General features: G+C 51.2%; 1 protein-coding gene across 1 annotated transcript in view; it reads right to left on the reverse strand.

Moving 5' to 3' along the window:
- Syne3 (spectrin repeat containing nuclear envelope family member 3) overlaps positions 1–19,791 on the reverse strand; it is a 77,789-nt gene extending 57,998 nt beyond the window's left edge. The window contains exon 1 of the mRNA XM_051196548.1: positions 19,709–19,791. The gene's annotated coding sequence lies outside the window, so the exon portion shown is untranslated. The remainder of the gene's footprint in view (positions 1–19,708) is intronic.
- Between the last annotated feature and the right edge of the window lie 335 nt (positions 19,792–20,126).

A 20,126-nucleotide genomic window follows, 5' to 3' on the forward strand; every position in this document is an offset into this window, starting at 1 on the left:
ATTGCTTATCAATCAATGTGTCTCCCACTCAGTGCACAAAGCCTCCCTGCAGTGGCAGAGAGGAGCAGGCCTGCTGCATTTACCCAGTGGGCACACACTGGCACTGATATTCTCTCACACAGCCAGGCTGGGACCACCCCGGATCTGATCGTGGTTCCAGGTCTCATACTGCAGGGTAGGTCTTTACAGCACAATAAAGTCCCTGAAAAAGCCAAGAGGAAGGTTCTGAGCAGATCCCTCAGGCTCTGCATGCCATATGGAAATCCTTCTAGCTGGGCTGTTTTCAGATATGAGACTAAAGTTTAGCCAAAAGAGGCACTCCGGGATCTTATTTGGAGATGACATCTATGTAGCCAAGGTTACCTCCAGACTGGAGATAGTTCTGCTTCCATCTCCCAGAGTGCTGGGGGTACTGGTGTGTGTGTGACACACATCTAACTTGCCAGGACCATAGAGCAGTCCGTGGTAGTAGAGCTATGGCCAGGATTCATCTTGGCATAAAAGAAACCTGGCCCTCTCTTTGGGGTGATGTTCTATTTCTTCACAAAGACCTGCAGATAAAGATACAATTGCCCTCATATAGACAGATTCTTAGTTTCCATCAAGGATGCCTAAAGCACTGGAGAAAGAATGTTTTCAACAAAACACATTGGACATTACAGACAACAGTATGAAGCTGGAAGTCTTCTTTACATCATATACAAACCCTAACTCAAAGTGACCAAAGGCTTAAATGTAAGCGCTAGAGACAAAATGTAGTGAGGAAAACACAGCCTAGCACTTGGAGGCAGAAGGACCATGTGTTCACCATCACCCTCGGCTATGCAACAAGCCAGCCTGGACCACATGAGGTTTTGACTCAAAGATATTAAAAAATTGTGGGCCCTCAAGATGGCTTAGCAGGGCTGGGCATGGTGGTGAAAGCTTTTAATCTCCACACTCCAGAGACAGAAGCAGGTAGATCTCTATGAGTTCGAGGCCAGCCTGGTCTACACAGTGAGTTCCAGGACAGTCAGGTCTATACAGGGAGACCCAGTCTCAAAAAAAAAAAAAAACAAAAACAAAAACAAAAACAAATAAAAAGATGGCTCTGAAGGTTGAAGGTTAAGGCACTTGCCACCACCAAATCTAACTCCGAGTTTGGTCTCCAGAAGCCACATAGTGAAAAGGGAGAACCAATTCTCACAATCGTCTTCTGACCTCTACATGCTTGCCACAGATGAGTGTGAGCATACTACACACACACACACACACACACACAGAGAGAGAGAGAATAAATAGATAAATGTAAAAAAGCAAAACAAAACAAAACAAAACAAAACAAAAAAAAAAACTGCCCAGCTACACTCCCCACAGCCAGTACCACTGAAAAGTAACTAGTCTTCCAATTTCATGATCAGTGACCTACAAATACCCTGTCAAGGTCATCTCTGTATGTCAGAGGAGGATTCCAGTTACAACAGCAAGTTCTCCCACAAGAGACCATCCTACCTGTAGTCCTGTGTGTGTAACTGCATTGACAAGCTCACTGACTGCCAGGGCTTGAATAAACCTCACCTTCCAGACAGAGAAACTAAGGCTCAGAGAGACCCAGCTGTCTTTCTCAGATCAGACAGTCACCAAGGTCCTAACTCAGAAATGGGCCCACGTGTGTCTGTTATGAGGAAGTGAGTCACAGGTGTGGAGGGGCTTCCTTTTTGAGTCAGAACAGGACTTCCCCTCACACCCACAAGACTGCAGAGATAGACAAGGTGGCAGCTTAGCCCCATCGGGCCACCCCCCTCCATGTGAGCATCTGTCCCTGATGTGGGGACAAGGATGACAGCATGTATGGCTTGGACTCAGAGTCATCCTCATGTATTTCCAAAGTACATGGCTACACGGGCATTGTCCTGGCCTACGATGGACAGCTAAGTAACGCCTCTGCCCTTCTCATCCCACATACAGGGATCCATAGAGGCACTGTATGCCTGAACAGTCACCTAGGCACCTCCCTCTTCTCATGGGTACCACGGTCAGCATCTCTTTTCTCCCAAGCTTGGGAGACGCCAAATTTATCTGATGACAAACCATATGTCAACGCCCACTCAAGGCTGGTGGGCAAGAGATCACAGAGGTGAACAAGCAGGGTCCTGCCACTCCAGCAGCAGAGCCCTCTCTCAGCTGACACGGACAACCACCCAGCCTCTTGCCTCTACTGGGAAAACAGCATCCCTTCTGAGTACTCCCCACACCTGTGTGCCTCTTCTCCAGTCAGACACGGCCTTCAGGGACCCACCACCACATTATAAATGTCCTTTAGAAGTGCTCGCTAATGTCACTTTCCAAAATGAGTCATTGTTGGGCTCCTGGAAGGGCCACCAGGTGCCACGTACAGCTGTTACTCTAAGTAGCGTTTTGACATGTGTTTCTCTCCCAGGGAGAATATCTAAAATTCTCATGAGCCTCCCTAAGGCTTCTGACCCAGGGAAAACTAACATGTTTGTTACAATTATTACTGTAAATGGCCCAGAATGTTCCATAGAGGAGATGCCTTGGACCCTCCTTAAGCTTTCCTGATGGTCGGTCGGTCCTGCTCACTGTATTCTGATTTCTCAGTCTAGCCAGAACCCGTGTGAAGTTATCACTTGCATAAGCATGGGTGAACCCCAGGACCCTCAGGTTGGGAAGTACATCCCTTCAGGGCTAAGCCACTGTGGACCCCTAGGTTCCTTCCTGATCAGCAGCAGCTGCTGGCTTTAGCTTTCTGTATAGCATGGACCATTTTAATCAACAAAACATCAGTTGTGGCTACTTGGACTGAGCAGCCTAGCTATCAAAGATTGGAGCTGAGCTAAATGTGGGTGGTGTGGGCTGCTGGGTGGAGTAGGACAAACACCTGTGAGTCACAGCCTGAATTGTACACAGGATTTGTCCTGCACATGGGGTTCTTAAAGGCCAATTTCCCTAGGACACCTCCCTACAACTGATCAGAGCCGGACAGCCGAGCCAGTGGGCCTGGATTCAAGCCCGACTTTAACTAACACGTTATCGGTCAATGGATGTCACATCTCCTGCTTCAAAGTCAGTACTGTGGCCTGCTGACTGCTGGCCCAAAGATCGATAGTGGTAAAATGTTTAACCCTGTGCCCCGCTGGTACACAGTGGGTGCTGCATAAGTGTTTATTAAATAATACATTCACCAATAACTGCACCGCTGAGAAGGGAAAGCTGGGGCGCAACAGCTTAGTCCAGCAAAAAGAAAATGGCAAAGGAAAATATGTGGCATCCATCCCGTGGAGTATTCTGGGCCATTTGCCATGAGAAATGTGATTACTAATATTGGGGCCGGGGCTGAAGGGAAGGGGCAAGCTGCCGAACCAGCCAGCAAGCTTTCCTGGAAAGGCTCAGACAGTGAGGATAGCCCTGGGGTCACATGGTCTCTGTCAAGGCAGCTGCACATGACCCCTGAGGAGCTGGCTATGCTCCAACAACATCTGACTGACAAGAGCAGGGGGTATCTGGCCAATGGGCCACCATTTGTCAACCTACTGTAAGCTCACATCCTACTGTGTCAGACAATGATGGAGGCGGAAACAAATTTGGAAAACAGAGCACAGGAATCCTCGCACGCATCCAGAATGTAGTCTGCTGCTGGTGTACAGGCCTGCGTGCCAGCACCAGGGGCGTCCCCAGCCACAAAAGGACACCAAGGACCCCGTGGGCTAGATGACACCTCATCTCAAATAGTAATAATAGTAACAAATACGTTTCCTTGAAGTGATAGGAGCAGGGGGGATGTTGATCAATTTTAGATTGTGTGCGTGTGTGTGTGTGTGTGTGTGTGTGTGTGTGTGTGTATGAGAGAGAGAGAGAGAGAGAGAGAGAGAGAGAGAGAGAGACAGAATATCCCCAGGTGTGTGTGAGCACAGGTACCTGAGGAGACATCAGATCCCCTGAAGCTGGAATTATAGGTGATCCAGACTCGGGACATGGGTACTAGGAGCAGGAACTCAACTACTCTATGACAGCAATTGGCTAAGCCATCTCCCAGCCCCTGTTTGTTTATTTGAAAAGCCTTTGGTGGGTAATGGTGGCACTTGCTATTAATCCCAGCACTCAGAAGGCAGAGGCAGGCAGATCTCTGTGAGTTCAAGACCAGCCTGGTCTATAGAGTGAGTTCCAGGACAGCCAGGGTTGTTACAGAGAGAAACCCTGTTTCAGAAAGAGGGGGTGGGGGGAGCAGGGAGGGGGGAAGAAAGGAAGAAAGGGAGGGAAAGAAAGGAAAGCCTTTAAGTCAAAAAAGAGAGTGAGTTTAAGTTCTCTAGACTTCTAGCATAAGTCAAGTACAACATTCACCGCCTGCTATCTAGAAACCAGATAGGCTTCCAAGTCCTTGGACTGACAACCAAATCTGGCTTCCTCACCTGCTGGCTGCATGACCTCAGGGTACTGACTGACCTCTCTGCTCCTTAATTTCCTTATGTGGAATGTGGGCAGCTTTGCTTTCAATCTGAGGAAAATTCTCTGCACTAGTTCTCAGGGACTATGAAATAGCACTTGATCTCAGAAGGGGCCAGGCTGTGGGAGGGAAAGGACCTGAAAGGCTGCTGGCTGGGGTGGGGGAGGGCCACACCAGGGCACTTGCACTTGTTTCTCAGAGAACCTTCCAGAGTGTGGAGATCAGGGGAGCCAGAGTCTTCTGAGGGGCTAGCAATGTCTAGGTATGGAATCCTCCCAACAGCCCATGAAGGAAGCCCAGGGTGCACAGGAAGCTCTCTCTCCTCCCTCTGCCCTCTCACCCACTTCCCATGCTGCCTTTCAACTTGGCTCCTTGCAGCAGGAGCCCCAAGTGGCTCCCAGGTTCAGGCTACCTTGCCTCTATGCCCGCCCGTGGTCCCCTCCTTTTTTCTTAGTCCCTCAAAGCTGACAGCACTGCTTCTGGGAAATCTACCAGGTGTCCAGCAGAGTCAGGCACCTAAACTCCTTGAATCCTCTTCCTACTCTTTAAATAGATAAGAAATCCACAGACAGGTACAGAGTGGTTAAGTAACGCAAACAAGGTCACACAGCAAGTCGTTCTGCTGCCTTGTCCTTCCCACAGTCCCCTGGGGGGAGGGGCATGTCTGAGTCTTCTGGGGAGCCATTTACTCCCCACAAGCCAGGCTAACCCCTTCGGTCTCGCCACAAAGAGGTGGGAAGAGCGAGTTCATCCCCAGACACATGCCCTGGGCTTCACACAGACAGGCAGTTAGCCTGATGCCTGCAAGCCTGGCAAGTGCAGGTACATTCCCATTATAATCCCCACAGCCTCCCAGCCATGACATGGCCCCTTGGGAAATAAAGGCTCCCAGGAGATGGTGTTCTGTAGGTCTTGCTACAAGTTGGGTGACAGAGATTCCTGTGTAGTTCTCCCATGACCCAAGGTGCAACCTCAGCAGAATGGGGTCTACAGTCAAATCCCCTAGGCAGTAGAAGTGACCTCCCCCAGGATCCTGGGGAGCAGTCTGTTTCCCAAGCCTGACTAAACTGGCCTCAGCCTTAGTGGGGGTGGGGGCAGACCTCGTCCCTCCTTCCTCCCCTTTCTTCCTTCCCTCTCCCTCTGGGGAGGCTTGTATTGGGGGAACTTCCAGTTCCCACAGGTGGGAACAGTGCTGCCTACTGCGGGCACAGCTGACCTTGCTCTCTTCAGCTAGAGGGAGCTGAAGGGCTCTGCCTCTCCCTGGAGCAGCTGAGGGCACCCACTTAAGATGGTGAGAGAGAAGGGTCAACGTGTGAACCCTGATCTTTACACCCTCTGGGGGTGGGGCATGTACACACACACACACACACACACACACACACCCGCCCTGCTTTCCAAACTATCGTCTCCCTCCTCTCAGACAATGCTGGCTTTAACTGAGTTCCTGGAAAAAAACTGACCGGCCACAGGTTTTGCATGAAAGGCAAATGTCATGGTCCCCGAGTGGACTCACAAAGAGTTAAACTGCCCCCACCTTGTGAGAGGATTCATTCTTTTGGTCACAGAGGAAAGCACCTTATGCCCGGGCCTATGCTTCTTGCTACTTCCCCTATAGCCCTCAAGCGGTTGGCAGAGGTCCGGGGCTGACCACTTGTATTTATTTATTGAGTGTGTGTGCAGACACACATGTGTATGGTGGGGAGGGGTGTGTGTGCCACAGTGCACGTGTGGAGGTCAGAGGACAATTTGTGGAGTCGGCTCTCTCTATGCTTCCCTGGGTTCCTGTGATGAGGCTTTTAAAGCAAACACCTTTCCCTGCCGAGCTGTCTGGGTCTGACAGCACTTGCTCTGCTGTAACGCTGCTGTTTATTGGCTTGCCTACTGAGTTACCAGGCCATGTGCATCCCGGGAGCTTCGAATGTGGCCTGAACTTGTAAATGACAATATCAAAGTGTAATGTCAAAAGGGCGGACACACACTTAGGGCTGGGGAGATAGCTAAGTCTTTCATACTTGCCACACCAGAGTGAGGACTTGGGTTCTGTGGTTGTGAGAATGAAAATGGCCCCGTAGGTGTATAGGGAGTGGCATTATTTGAAAGGATTAGGACTTGTGGCCTTGTCAGAGTAGGTGTGGCCTTGTTGGAAGGGGGGGGTACTTTGGGGTTTCTAATGCTCAAGCCAGTTCCTGTGTCTCTCTCTTCCTGCTGCCTGCCAACCCAAATGCAGAACCCTCAGCTACCTCTCCAACACGTGTCTGCCTGCACACGGCCATGCTCCCCGCCATGACAATAATGGACTAAACCTCTGAATGTAATTCAGCCCCAATTAGATGTTTTCCTTTACAAGAGTTGTCATGGCCATAGTGTCTCTTCACAGCAATAGAAACCCTAAGACAAGCACCATTCCCCAAATCCGTGTAAAAAACTAAGTATGGTGATGTAATTATAATCCCAGAGATGGGGAGGTAGAGACAGGATGGTCTCCTGACCAGACAAGCTCCAGGCCAGTTGGAGACCCTGTCTCAAAACCAAGATGGAATGACACCCAAGATTGACCTTACCCTACACAGACAGACATAATTACACAAAGAGGGCATCCCTAGTTCCTTCTAGAATGTCAATTTCCATGCAACCTCAGCTTTTCCAGCCTTGTTCATTAGTCCCCCTACCCAGGACAGTGCCCGGCACAGGGCAGAGAAAATGAAGGGATGAGCCCCCACTGTGGAAGTGAGCCTCATCCCTTCTGTGGAGACAGCCACACTGGGCTTCCCTGCACCATGCTGGGGACCTCCTGCTGCTCATGGTAAACAAAGTAGCCCCAGAGAGAGGCTGAGCCTGGTTGGAACAAAGGGGACTCTGGGAGGAGTGGACTCTGCCCAGGGGAGGAGAGACAAGGGACAAGGTGGATCCTCTGGAAGGACAGTTGGACATGATAGCTGGGGGAAAGACACACACAGAGAAGGAGACATGGCATGCACAGCATGAGCTAGCTTCATTCATCTCCAGCCAGGAGGGAATAAGGATGCTCCTGATGCCCAAAGGTGCCCCCATACTCAGGGACAGTCATTAGTAAGCAGGGGGCTCTGCATAGGCAGCATTGGCCGCAGGACAATGAAGTTCCCGCCTTCTCAGCAGACAGAGGGACAGGGCCTTTGAGACTTCTAGAGTGTGAAGGCCCAAGGGAGAGGCAATACCCGTTCCCCACCCCATCCAACCCCAGTCAGAACAGCAGGGATGGCCTGGGGAGATGCCCACCATCGGGGTGGCAGCAATGACCTTGAGTGATCCACTGGTCCTGGTTTGGTGGCCGCTTTTTTTTTTTTTTTTTTTTTTTTTGTACTGAGCTCAGATAAATTTTCTCTTTGGGGCAAACTGAGGACAGCTGACTACCAACTTTCACCTTGGTGTCCCCCCTCCCTATGTCCTTCCCCATCCTGCCCTCTCCAGCACTCACAGTGTCTTGCAGCCTGTATGTGTGCTCTCAGAGGCAGCCAGGAGCCAAGCAGCTTCTCCTGGGGACCAATGGCTGGGTGTCCCCATCTCTACACTGGAGGGAGAAGGCCCTGGCTCATTCATCCTGCTTCTAAAGACAGCTGTTTCTGGTCAGTTGGTGCCTCCTGCGGTGGAGTTTCACCTCCTGAGGCCTCCTCCCAGCCAGCTTTGACATGCAGAGTGACACTGCCCAGCAAACACACACCCAGTGTACTAAGGCAACAGCAAAAGGGAGGACACTCCATACACACACACACACACACACACACACACACACACACACACACACGGAAAACCAAAGCTAGCAGAGCATGCTGCACACACCTGAAACCCCAGCATTACAGAGACTGAAGCAGGAGATGTGTCTCAAGTTTCAGATCAGTCGGGGTTATAAAACAGGGCAAGGCTACATAGCAATAGCAAGACTTAAAAATAAATAAAACGACTGCATAAAAGTTAAAAGTAATCATCATAATATAAGGTAAAAATCGATGCTGAATTTTAAAATAAAAACCACCAAAGTTAAAACTAATCGTAGTAGACTCAATCTCCACTGTTGTCTGTCAACACCTGGAGGACATCATTCTTCCAAATGGCCACTCTAGAATCCTGTTCCTTCTAGAATCTTCTTCACTCTTCCCGAAGAAACTCAGGAAAACATGACCCTTCCCAAATGTATGTCTATAGGCTGGACCTCTGATCTGGAACTCTGTGTGGAGCAGTCCCTTCAGTCTGGAGCCATCGCCTGCTGTGGGAGTTGATGCGGCACCCCAACAACCCTGGTCCTCCAAGAACATGAGGCCCAGCAGGATAGAGTTGGGAGAGCTCCCCTCACCCCAGGGTAAAGAAGCTGATTAAATTAATCCGGTCAGCAAGCTCCCAGATCTGTAATCTCCTGCAGGGCCCAGCAAGGGCATTATTGTTCAGAAGGAGCTGGGTATTCGCTGAGTAATTGAACAAATGAGTTGCCTGGCCTCGGGTTCCCTGGTCAATCAGCAGACACAGTACGGAAACCTACTTCAGACTGCTGTGGCTGGATACAAACGCATGACGATGCTCCTGTCTCAGCCTTTCTATGTGCAGGGATTACAGGTGTGAACCACATCTGGTCCTGGCAACCAGCAGAGCCACCTCCTGACCCAGGGCTCCTGAATGACCAGTTTTGCCCATGTGACAGTGAGGTCCTGGGCACCTGTGGACACTGAAGTCCTGTATGTAATATTCACCACGTTTACAGGGCAATGGTGACTCCAGGAAAAGATCCTGAGGACCAGATAGAATGCTCTGGAGAAGAGGCAAACAAATCACACTGAGAATTCTCCACACCAGCCCCAAGGGCTGACTAGAGCCAGCCTGGGAAAGCCCTTTGTTAACCAGCAGCCACTCCTCATCGTATCCTACCTAGCTCTCTGGAGAGTCCTGGGTTATCAGCACCTGAGGTGAGGGCCCTGGCCCCACCCTTCAGCCTCCTGTAAACATGACACGCCTGGACACGCACACACTTGGCCAGGGTGTCTCCAAGGAATGAATGTAGCCGACCACAAAAGAAAAAAGTATAGCTTGTTCCTTCAGTCACTCCTAACTTGAGTTTATCTTTGCCTCAGATAGGAAAGCAGCATCAGCAGCCTGTCTGGCCATCACACAGCCTAAGAAATAAGTGGGCTGCGTAGAAACAGGCTTGAGTACCTCTCTCTCGATGGTGTCTCCAGTTTACATGGAAACCTGCTTCTTGACAGAGAGAGAGGAGTGATGGAAAAGAGGACAGATTAGTGTCACCCTAGGCTAACCCAGGGTTCTCAACTACCTCCACCCATCAGAATTGCCTGGGAGTGTTCAGTGAAGAAGCAGCCTCGCTCCCAGAGACTTCTAGTTCTATTCACCCATCAGCAACCCAAGGGTATGAAAATACCCTACAGTCAGGACTGTTAAGAGAACCAGAAAAGGCCAGAGATGTAGCTCAGTAAGAATGCTTATCTAGCACATGCAGCCCAGGGCTCAGTTCCCAGCACTGCCTATACCAAGTGTGGTGGCACATCCTTATATTCCCATCACTCTGGAGGTGGAAGCAGGCAGATCAGAAGTTCGAAGTTGTCCTTGTCTACATATCTGGTGCTCTGGGCTCGTGACACCAAGTTTCTCTGTCAGTCATGCATTGTCCCTGGTTTGGAGCTCTTCCCTTGTCTGAGTTCTACACTGACAACCAAGAAGGAAATCAGACAGCAGGTCCACTCTAGAGACCTTGACACTCCCCACACCCTGGGTAACTCCAGGAGAGGAAAAGGCAACCACAGCTGAGGTTTGCATCTTGTCACCTGAGCCAAGGGCACAGTCACCAGCAGCTGTGGCGGCTAAGCTCCCTGCAGGTGCACTGGGTGGAGGAGGCAAAACTGCTCATCTTCCTGCAGCCTGTCCTCCCCACCTGGGAGCACTCAGGAAGAGGGGGAGGAGTACTCTGAGAGGATGGATGTTCAGGGATCAGGGAAGGTGTGGCCAGCCCTATACAAAAAAGGTTATGAGATGGCCAAGATATACCACAGGCAAGGGAATCAGATCTGTCACACAGGCCCAGGAATAGGCAGAATCCGACTAAATAGAAAGTGGAGCTGACCTTTGCAGAGAGACATGATGTAAAAACTGCTTTGCTCTGTAGGGTGGTCAAACAACCTGGTGACCCCTGGCTTCTTGGGGTGGGGAGGCTCACCACACAGACCCAGCAATATGATAAAAGGAGGCCCTCTCTCCCTGCTTTCCTGGAAGAGGGAGTTGAGGCCCAGTGATACTGCTCATGGGTGAAATTTAAAGACCGGGCCCATCAGCCAGATGACTCTTCGGGTAAGGGGGCCTGCCACCAAACCTAATGACCTGAGTTCCATTCTCTGGATTGGGTGGAAGGAGACAACAGACTTCAGAGAGTTTCCCCTGCTCTCCCCTACACATTATAATATACATGCATGCGCTTGAAAAAAAAGTGTGTGTGTGTGTGTGTGTGTGTGTGTGCGCGCGTGCGTGCATGCGTATGTGTGGCCAGTGCACATGTACAAGCACCTAAAGGCTTTCCAGGCCCACCCAGCCCTTGGAGCTTCCCTCCCTCCAGGTTAATACCAGCTGGGGGTGGCCTATGTTTACAGCACCCTTCCTACCCACTAAACTGCTCCACAGAGCAGGGACATGTCCCTGGCATCTTGCTAACCATTCCATCTCAGTCAAGGTCAAGTGTGTTAATGGAATGCAGTAGTCCAGGGTATGTGGGTTACAGGGCGGAAGAGCCCAGATCCCAGCCACAAACACGTGTCTCTCTAGCTTCCAGACCACAGCCAGCGTCTGCTATGAGCTTCCTGTGTGTGATGAACACAGGAACTCACTGGGCTATCCTCAATTCTCCTTACTGAAGCCAAGTACTCACCCAGGAGTAGCCAGCCTGGGGATCTGGGTGGTTTTACCCACAGAGAAGAAGCAGAAATAAGAGAAGTCTAGGGGAGAAGGGGACACTTTAAAAACTCCATTCCTTAAAATCATTTCCAAGCAAAGTTGATTTTGAAGTCCATAAATAGACAAGCAAGCAAATTTCCCAATCAGGCTGGCTGCCCAGAATGACCGGCAGTTTAACCTGATAACTTTAACTGACGCACGTGCCACCTACAACCTTGAGCCTGTGGTCAGCAAGTCCCAATGGCTAACCAACAAGTTGCAAGCAGAGTTCTGGGGAGAAAGAGGGAGGAAAAAGGGAGGGCTCTCCAGGGTGGGGCTCTTGCTCTGGGAAACCTGTGACATTCCTGGGTGCATGCATGGTCTTAGGGAAAGGGTTTCCTCGATGAATGGCTCGGCATAAGGAGAGGCCCTGGAGCTACAGAGCTGCCCTGCTGGAAGGTTGAAGTCTCGGTAGGTTTGCCCTCCACTTTCACAATCAAGCCGCAATGACTGGATCCAAGCACCTGAATTCAACTCTTAACCCCATTGGCACCTGAAGAAGACAATGACAGGTTACTTAACTCTCTGACAAGCAGGGATGATGTCAGCATACCTCTCTGAATTGCTGTGGGATGAGGAGAAGAAAGCACACGTCCACCAGAGGCTGGCGGTCAATGGCTGACTGTGCAGAGAATGAATCCCCTATGCATCGCTGCAATCTAAGGGTATAGTTGGCTCTCCGCTTCTACAGTCAATGTTGCAACCAGACAGACAGAAAAGACTTGCATCTGTCCTGAGTGGACTTGTTTTTTATTCTTCCCTAAATAATACAGCCTAGGAACTATTCACATGGCATCTACCTTATGTATCTAGAGAGGGTCTCAAGTGCATGAGAGCCAGTGTGATGGCTCATGCTATAATCCCAGCCTTAGGGAAACTGAGGTAGGAGGATTACAGTGAATTCCAGGTCAGCCCAAGCTATACATTAAGAGCTGGGTATCGTGCTGCTTGCTTGTAATTCTAGCACTTGAAGGCCAAGGCAGGATAATTTCAAGTTCTAGATAGGCTTGGATTATAGATAGAGACTCTGTCTAAGAACACACAGAAGCACACTTTAAAAAGGGGGGGGGTGTTTAATAGAAGAATCTGAGTATCATCGATTGGATATTTGTGAGAGTTACTCTTCATTGTCCACATGACTGGATGTAGAATTGCTACAGAAACAAACCTCTGGGTGTGGCTAGGAAGGTGTTCCCAAAAAAGGTTTACCGGAGGCAGGAAGACCCGGTGAGGATGGGCCGCAGCATTCAAGGGCTCGGTGGAGGGGCTGAACTAAAAGTTAAAAGGGAGAAGGCAAGCCAGGCATGCCACACCTTCCCTCCAACTGTACCCTCCAACCCCCAAGCTAAGATAAACCCTCCCTTCCTTAAGTCTTCCCCACAGGTGTTCTGTAACAATTCATCCAGTACCCTCAGGGTTCCTGAAACCATCCCTCTGGAAATGGCAGGGGGAACCTATATACTAAGTAGCAAAGCTGGCTGGTGTTGGTCCCTGCCCTCTGTCACTAGGCTTCTTGTAAAGGAGACAGACAATAGACACAGCTGCAGACGCAGAACTCACATTTCAGACAGGGCTAAGTGCTGAGATGACAGTGGCCCAGAGATAAGTCAGACCCTGCTGGTGAATGCCAGAAGGCGCTACTGTGTGGGCAGAGAGCTCTGTCATGGGCTGGGACCAGAAGGGACCAGGAGCTGAGAACCAAACGGAAAGGCTGGGGTTGGGGCTCCCAGCAAAGGAGAAGAGCTGGGTGTGATCCACCAATGAAGCCAAGGCATTGTCAAAGTTCCAGTGATGGCCTTCAGAGCTTCCAGAACAGACCGCTGAGTGACAAGGGTCATGAGCGATGAAGGCAAGGTATCACAGCTTATCTTGGGTTTTCCCTCCAGAGCTCGCTAGGGTCTGCCCAGCCCACTTCATTCCCCAGCCTGGAGCATGTGTTCCCCTAGCATTTGCCAGGTCTTATTTAGGCTGGAAATCCTTTTGTCTAAGTCATAATTATAACTGCCTCTCTCTGGGCTGCCAGTGAAGATGAATGGGCAACAGGCAGGTGGGGAGTCAGACTTGAGTTCTGGAAACCGCTGATCAAATGTTAATAGCGAAGGACAAGAGGACAGAAAACGGAAATCACAGTCCGGTGGAATCTTCTAGGAGGTAGTCTACTAGATAGGGGAATAGCAGGGGCAGGGTAGCTGGCAGCAGTAACTGCTTGCCACAGGTAGTGAGGGGAGGAAAGTCAAAGTGGAGTTTTGTGAGACCCAAAAGCATCCCCAGAGGCAGGGAAGATAGCAGACCCAACACTTAGGGAAAAGGAGAGAAGCCTAAGAAACCTGTCCCTTTCTGGGTGGGTGGCACATTGCAGGGGCACATCTCAGATCCCCAGACACCTATTGCTAGGCTTCTAAGTGAGCAAACTTCACAGAGGCCTGCATAGAGCCTCCCACCTTAAAGGGCAGGCAGTTGTGATTGGTGAAGGTCAAATGTCAGCTCCTCCCATCGTGGAGGAGAGGCTGGCTGCCTCAGGGAGTCAGACTACAGTATTATTCTAGTAAATGTTTCTTGGGAGGGGCTCAGCCATGTCAGATCTCACATAAAACTTGAGGCTTCCTTGGAGTCCCACCACTCCCAGCTTGGTGACGATGGCTACGGCCTAACCCAGTAAACCGACAATCCAGTCTTCATGTGGCCATAGTGTCACACTGCCATCAACAATGGCACGGCATACTAGGGGAGGTGAGTGAGAGAGAGCTTTGGGTGGGAGTCAGGAGGTTCATTCTTGACCCCCAAGGACCAGAAGACTTGAGCCAGTCAGGCTGCGGCATTGGCTCAGTTGGTAAATTGCTTGCCTTGCAAGCATGATGACCGGAATTTCATCCCTGGGACTCACGTTTTCAAAGAGATGTGCAGTGACACACACTTGTAACCCCAGTGTGGGTGGGCAGCAGTCAGGAGGAATTCTGAGAGGAGGTAGAGACAGAAGGAACCCTTGGCTCCTTGGCCAGCCAGTCTAGCCACATCAGGCCAATCCCGGGTCAGTGAGACACCCTGTCTGAAAACCAAGGTGGCCAGCTCCCGGGGAACAACTTCCCAGGTTCCCAGGTTGATGTTTGCCCCCTCCCCCACACACATGACAACTTTGTCTGCTTGTGGACAATCAGTTTCCCTGTATGTAAAATTACAGCAGGCTCAGACAAGGTTATCTAGAACTCTGGGATTTCTCTTGGTCTCCACTGCAACTCTGACTTCTAAGCACAAGTTGGACATCCCCAATCTAAAAATCAGAAATGCTCCAAAATCCAGAACTCCGCAAGCACCACCACGATGGCACACCTGACCTCCTGAGTTCAAGACACAAGGGCACTAAGAATATCTTATGCACAAGGTACCCAGGAAACAGAAGCACTCGGGCACCTCTCCAGAGGGCAGGGGGGGGGGGGGAGAGAACGCCTTCCGGTTGGAACAGAGAAGGTGGCAGGAATCTGAGGGTGTGCCAGATACACCCCAGCAAAACTAGGCCGGCCCTGGGTGCACGCCCCTCTGTCCTGCAGACAGCATGTTCTGTGCACTGGGCAGTGTGGCCAGGCTGGGACTGTCAGCTCAGAGAGTCCTGCAACATGACAGCTACAAGGACCCCGCCCATCTGTTTTCCACAGGGCCGGTTCCCTGTGGCCTGCCAGGCAGGGTTGGCCAGACTTTCTGCTTCTCAGCAGTGAAAACACTGTGTTCACAGTCCCGCACATGAAAAACCGAAAGAGCCGTCTTTTCAGATCTCGCTGCAGGTTCACTTGCCCTCCCCCTCCCCTGCAGCGGGGTTTGGAGGGAATCACCCACCTCTGTGAACCTGTTTCCCCAGCAACCGCCAAGGAGGACTGACCATACCCAGGGCACTGTGCTGACTGGGGATGAATTATCCAGTAGGACAAGGGAACAAGACTCCAAGCCAAGCTCGCTCGTGTACTGCCTTAGGTGAGGTTTCTGTTCATGAGTCACCTTGCACACTCTGGCTCTCCCGATGTCTTCAGTCAAGTTAGTGTCATCTCGGGCAGGACACCTGTGCCTCGCTGCCTGCCCTCAGGAGGAGGCTGAGGTCCCAGGGCGTCAGGCTAGTGTGACAGGTGGTATCCTTATGAGAGTCATGCACAGGTGTGGCTAGCCATTGAGAACTGTCCTCCTTATGTACATATCCTATGCTGACCTTGGCCAGGGCACTTCTCTGGGTTGTTGAACAGGTGATCTGAGGTCCCTCCCAGCTAAAAAATGTCACAATGTCATGATTTGGAAGGGCAAATCATTAGGCCAGAACTTTAAGGCATTCTGTTTTTATTTTGAGATTTCCAGCTTTGAGGGGGATTTGTATCCCCTCAATAAAGGGAACTCATCTGTCATACAACGGCGCTTGTGTTTGTTTTTTCAAATCTAGCCAGATGAATGTTTGAGTCCGATGAATAATTTTCTAAAAGATTCTAAACATGCTTACTATTCCCTTTCAATTTCTTTTATACTATGCAAGATTTGGTGTAATGGAGAGTATATCTCCTATTTGTAATGGTAAGATGTGAATATATTTTTAAAATACATGGGAATAGTTTGGGTAAAGCACTTACAGGCAAGCCTGACAACCTAAGTTCCATTCCCCAACCCCACACAGTGGAAGGAAAGAGCCAAGTCCTGAAACTTGTTCTCTGAGCTCCACATGAGGGTCATGGCATGCATATGCATCTACACGCAATAAATAACTGTAATAAACACTCTATATACTTCAAAAGTAAGCCAGGTGTTGGTGGCGCACATCTTTAGTCCCAGCACTCGGGAGGCAGAGGCAGGAGGATCTCTGTGAGTTCGAGGCCAGCCTGGTCTACCGAACGAGTTCCAGGACTGGCTGCAAAGCTACACAGAGAAACCTTGCCTTAAAATAAATAAATAAATAAATAAATAAATAAATAAATAAATATGCATACACACGAGTCTTGTACTGGGTTGAAGAAAACCAGCAGAATGGGTCCGACTGAGAAGGGAGCAGGCTCATCTCTTACCAGTTACCCCCAAACAGCCACAGCGTTTCCCGTTAGCATCCCCTTGCACTTTCTTCGTTTATACATAATCTCCTTAAACCAGAAGTGGGAAGGCATGTCTGCAACCCCAACACTACAGAGCTGAAGCAGGGGGCCATGAGCTCAAGGCCTGCTTCATCTACACTATCGAGACCCTGTCTCAAAATGAACTTGGCCCAAGAGTGCAGCTCAGCTGGTGGAGTGCTTGGGTAGCCTGCAGAAAGCCCTGGGTTTGGTCTCCAGCACCATATAAACCAGGGGTAATAACATATGCCTGTGATTCCAGCACAGAGGAGGTAGAGACAGGAAGATTGGGAGTTCAAGGCCCTCCTCAGCTCTCTATCTACTCTAGAGCACCCTAGCCTACAAGAGACCCTGTCTCTTAAAAAAAAAAAAAAAAAAAAAAAAAAGCTTCATGTGTAAATTAGAATCGACACAAATGCTATACACATTAGAACATATAGAAATGCTTAGCAAATGACTGAAAAGTGATTTCTTTCCTAACTGTCAATGCCCATCTAGTCCTGCTCTTTGTAACACCATGGTGGCACCGTTACGGTAACCTATCCCCACACTCCACAGGTGCAGGTTCCTCATTCAGCTCTCCACCATCCTCGTGTTTTGAGCTTTTAAGTTTCCTCAGTGCCCCTAACCCCACCCCAGACTAAAAAGATGCTAGGTTCTACAGTCTGGGCACCAGGCAGACTAGGGGCCCAGGGACACTATGTCATAAAGGCAGCAAAAGACAAGCAAGAGGATGGACCGGGACTTTGGCCTCTGGTTCCTCAGAGTATCGCCCTTGATTTATATTATCGTCTCAGCAACTGGAAAGGGAGTGACGTCACTTTAGAGATGAAGTCAGGGTTCCAGATTCGGAGACCTGTCCCCACCTGCTTCCTAGCCACACGGTCTCAGGCATGGTCACTAAGCCCAAAGCTAAGAGTCCGGAGGTTGAGAGGTGTCATGTCGCCTACTTCTGTTTGCTCCTCCTGGATCCTGTCTTGGTACCAAAAATGTACTGATGTTATGGGGGGCAGGGACACATTCGCAATCAATGCTTTTATCTTTTTTCCATCAGGGGCTGGATGATGACTGGGTCCTGCCTGATCTTCAGCCTTCTCCAGTGACTAACACACAACACTTGTCCTTAGATTGTCCAAGACAGGGTGTGTAAAGTAATGAACAGCGTCTAGTCACAAGTCTGGAGTTCAAATCCTGAACCAGGCACCCAGCCAGTGGATAGCACTACCACTGTATTTGCCAGCAATGGTATCCTTACCTCCTGCCAGGGACACAAGAAGTGTACGACAAATTACACTAATCCTAAAACTCCTGAATGCCCTATAGGCTCTCTCTGATGGCCTTCCTCCAAGGGTCAAGGACAAGCACCCAATATTAAGAGGGCCCCAGGGGAGTGACCCAGAGCAAGGACTGTTTGACACATTTGGGGAAATCAAGGCAGAGAGGAATGAGGCAGAGCAGAGATTCCAGGTACCCTGATCAAGACCCCCCCACAACACACCCCAAACCCCAACCGCTCATCTTTGCTACATCCACACCACAGAAAGCACTGTGACTATCTCACCTAAAGCCCTTAATGCCCCAATGACACAGGGACTGTGGGGAGCTGGGGTGCCCCCATTTCTGAAACTGACAAGTAAAACAACTAGCTGGAGGCCACATACTTAGGTGAGGCTAAAGTGGTCATCTGATTTGCCTCTCCTACCCCCACCCCATCCCTAACAGCAAGATGACACAGGAGGCCAGAGGCTTCTGGGCTTACAGATTTCGGGGTCGTTTGGAGGCGATGGTCCCCTGCCATGTCATGCCTTCCAGAGTGGCCACACCAGGATCCCCCAACAGCCATGGGTCTCTCATAGGCAAAGGGGCTGCCCAGGCAGGGCTGGGTTATAGTCAACTCCAAAGCATGCAAAGCCCCCACGGAGGGCAGACAGTTGTTCCCATGGAGACAGAACAGCTCTGCCACACCCTGAGGTCTTTTCAGGACTGAGAGGACAAATGATCCTGGGTTCTCATCCCTCCCTCAGTGGCTCCAGAAACACGGCCTCCTGGCACATTCCTACACAGCCACCCCCAGAAGGGCCTCTTTGGCTCCCAGGGAGCAGCTTGGCTCAGCTGTAACTGTCAGCCAGCCAGGGGAAATCTGCGAGCCCACGTGTGTTGTAGTGTCCCTCTGGGGCACAGTTCATAGGAAACCCAGCAAAGCAGCCCGTTGGCACAGGCTCACCTTCCTACCTCCCAACCCCTGACCCTTGCGAGCTGTTGGCTCTCCCTCCCTCTCTCCCCACTTCCCCAGCAAGAGGCAAAAAAGCTAAGTGCTTTCATAGAGCCAAGTTCCCATGCAACATGGATCCTGGCTGTGCCGCCTTGAGCAAGTCACGCCCCCTTTCTGAACTTGTTTCTTCTTTTCTGGGTAGATGAAAGGGGCTGTCCAGTTACGCTGCAGGGTCAGTGAGACCACAGCTCCGACCCATGAAGTATGGGGTGTGCGCTCCTTACACTAAAGCCACCCACAAGCATACCTTAGCTATCCATTATAGAAAGAAGCCATCCCCTACAGAAGTGAAGCAGATCTCCACGACACAGGGAACGCATCCCAGAGCCAGAGATTGAATGCTACCACCCTTGGAACAATTTTGTAACAGGGGCCACCCAGGCTGTGTGAAACACCGGGCCTGGGAACGGACTCCTGATCTGACCATCAAGTGAAGCCAACATCTAAATCCCCTTAGGATGGGGGATCAGCGAGAGTGTGCCGCTCGCCCAAGGCTGCTAGCGAGATAGGTGACTGACGGAAACGAAACGCACCGGTGCGACTTCCCTTCCTCTCTGAACACTCTCAGGCTCTCCTTGTCGAGCTCGTGGTCCCCCAGAATGGGTCATTCTGGGCCCTGGGGACAAGTGAGCGCATTAGCAAGTCCTCCGGCCTCTAAAGGCGAAGAAGGGAGACCAAGGAAGACACCTGGCACCAGGGAGCTGTACTCCCGGGCACTGCGGCGTCCTGCGGCTGAGCCTCCAGGGTGCCGGGATTTCGCAGCGGGTGGAGCGGTTGCATTTGAACCGAAGCCACGCCCGCCTGCAGCTGTCACGCTGGCCGCCGCCCCCGCGCTCCTCCCCGGGTCCCCAGACTTCCCGCGGCGCCGATCTCAGGGGACGCCTCGGGACATGGGCGCTCTGGGGACCCAGGCACTACCCTCCCGGGTCCCGCGAGGCCTCCCCCCTCCCTGCCCGCACTCACCCTGCCCCGAGAGTGCGGAGCGCGGCGCCGCAGGCGGCTGGGCCGAGTCCCTCCTGCGCCCTGCTTCCCGGCGGCTCCAGGGCGGGGCGGGGCCGGGCCAGGGCGGGGCAGGGGACACCGCGATCGCCCCGCCCCCTCAGGGACCCGCCCGGAGCCCCGCCACGCCTCAGATGGGGAACCAGGGCGGAGGACGAACCTCACCGCTAAGAGTCGCAAAACTAAGGCGCAAGAGGGAGGGAATACTGTATCCATGCCAATCTAGAGGGTCTACGGATCCGATCCGGGGTCTTCATCTGTTCCAGCCCATTCCAGAGAATCGTGGGGGCCATCCAGGTGGAGGCCCTAGGGAGGATATTTTCCTGCCTAGCCAGATTGGGGAGGGGAATCAGAGGATGGCAGGTGTTGCCCTCACAGAGCA

Source organism: Phodopus roborovskii, unplaced genomic scaffold (assembly GCF_943737965.1).
Source record: "Phodopus roborovskii unplaced genomic scaffold, PHOROB, whole genome shotgun sequence".
In the NCBI taxonomy this organism is placed as follows: Eukaryota; Metazoa; Chordata; class Mammalia; order Rodentia; family Cricetidae; genus Phodopus; species Phodopus roborovskii.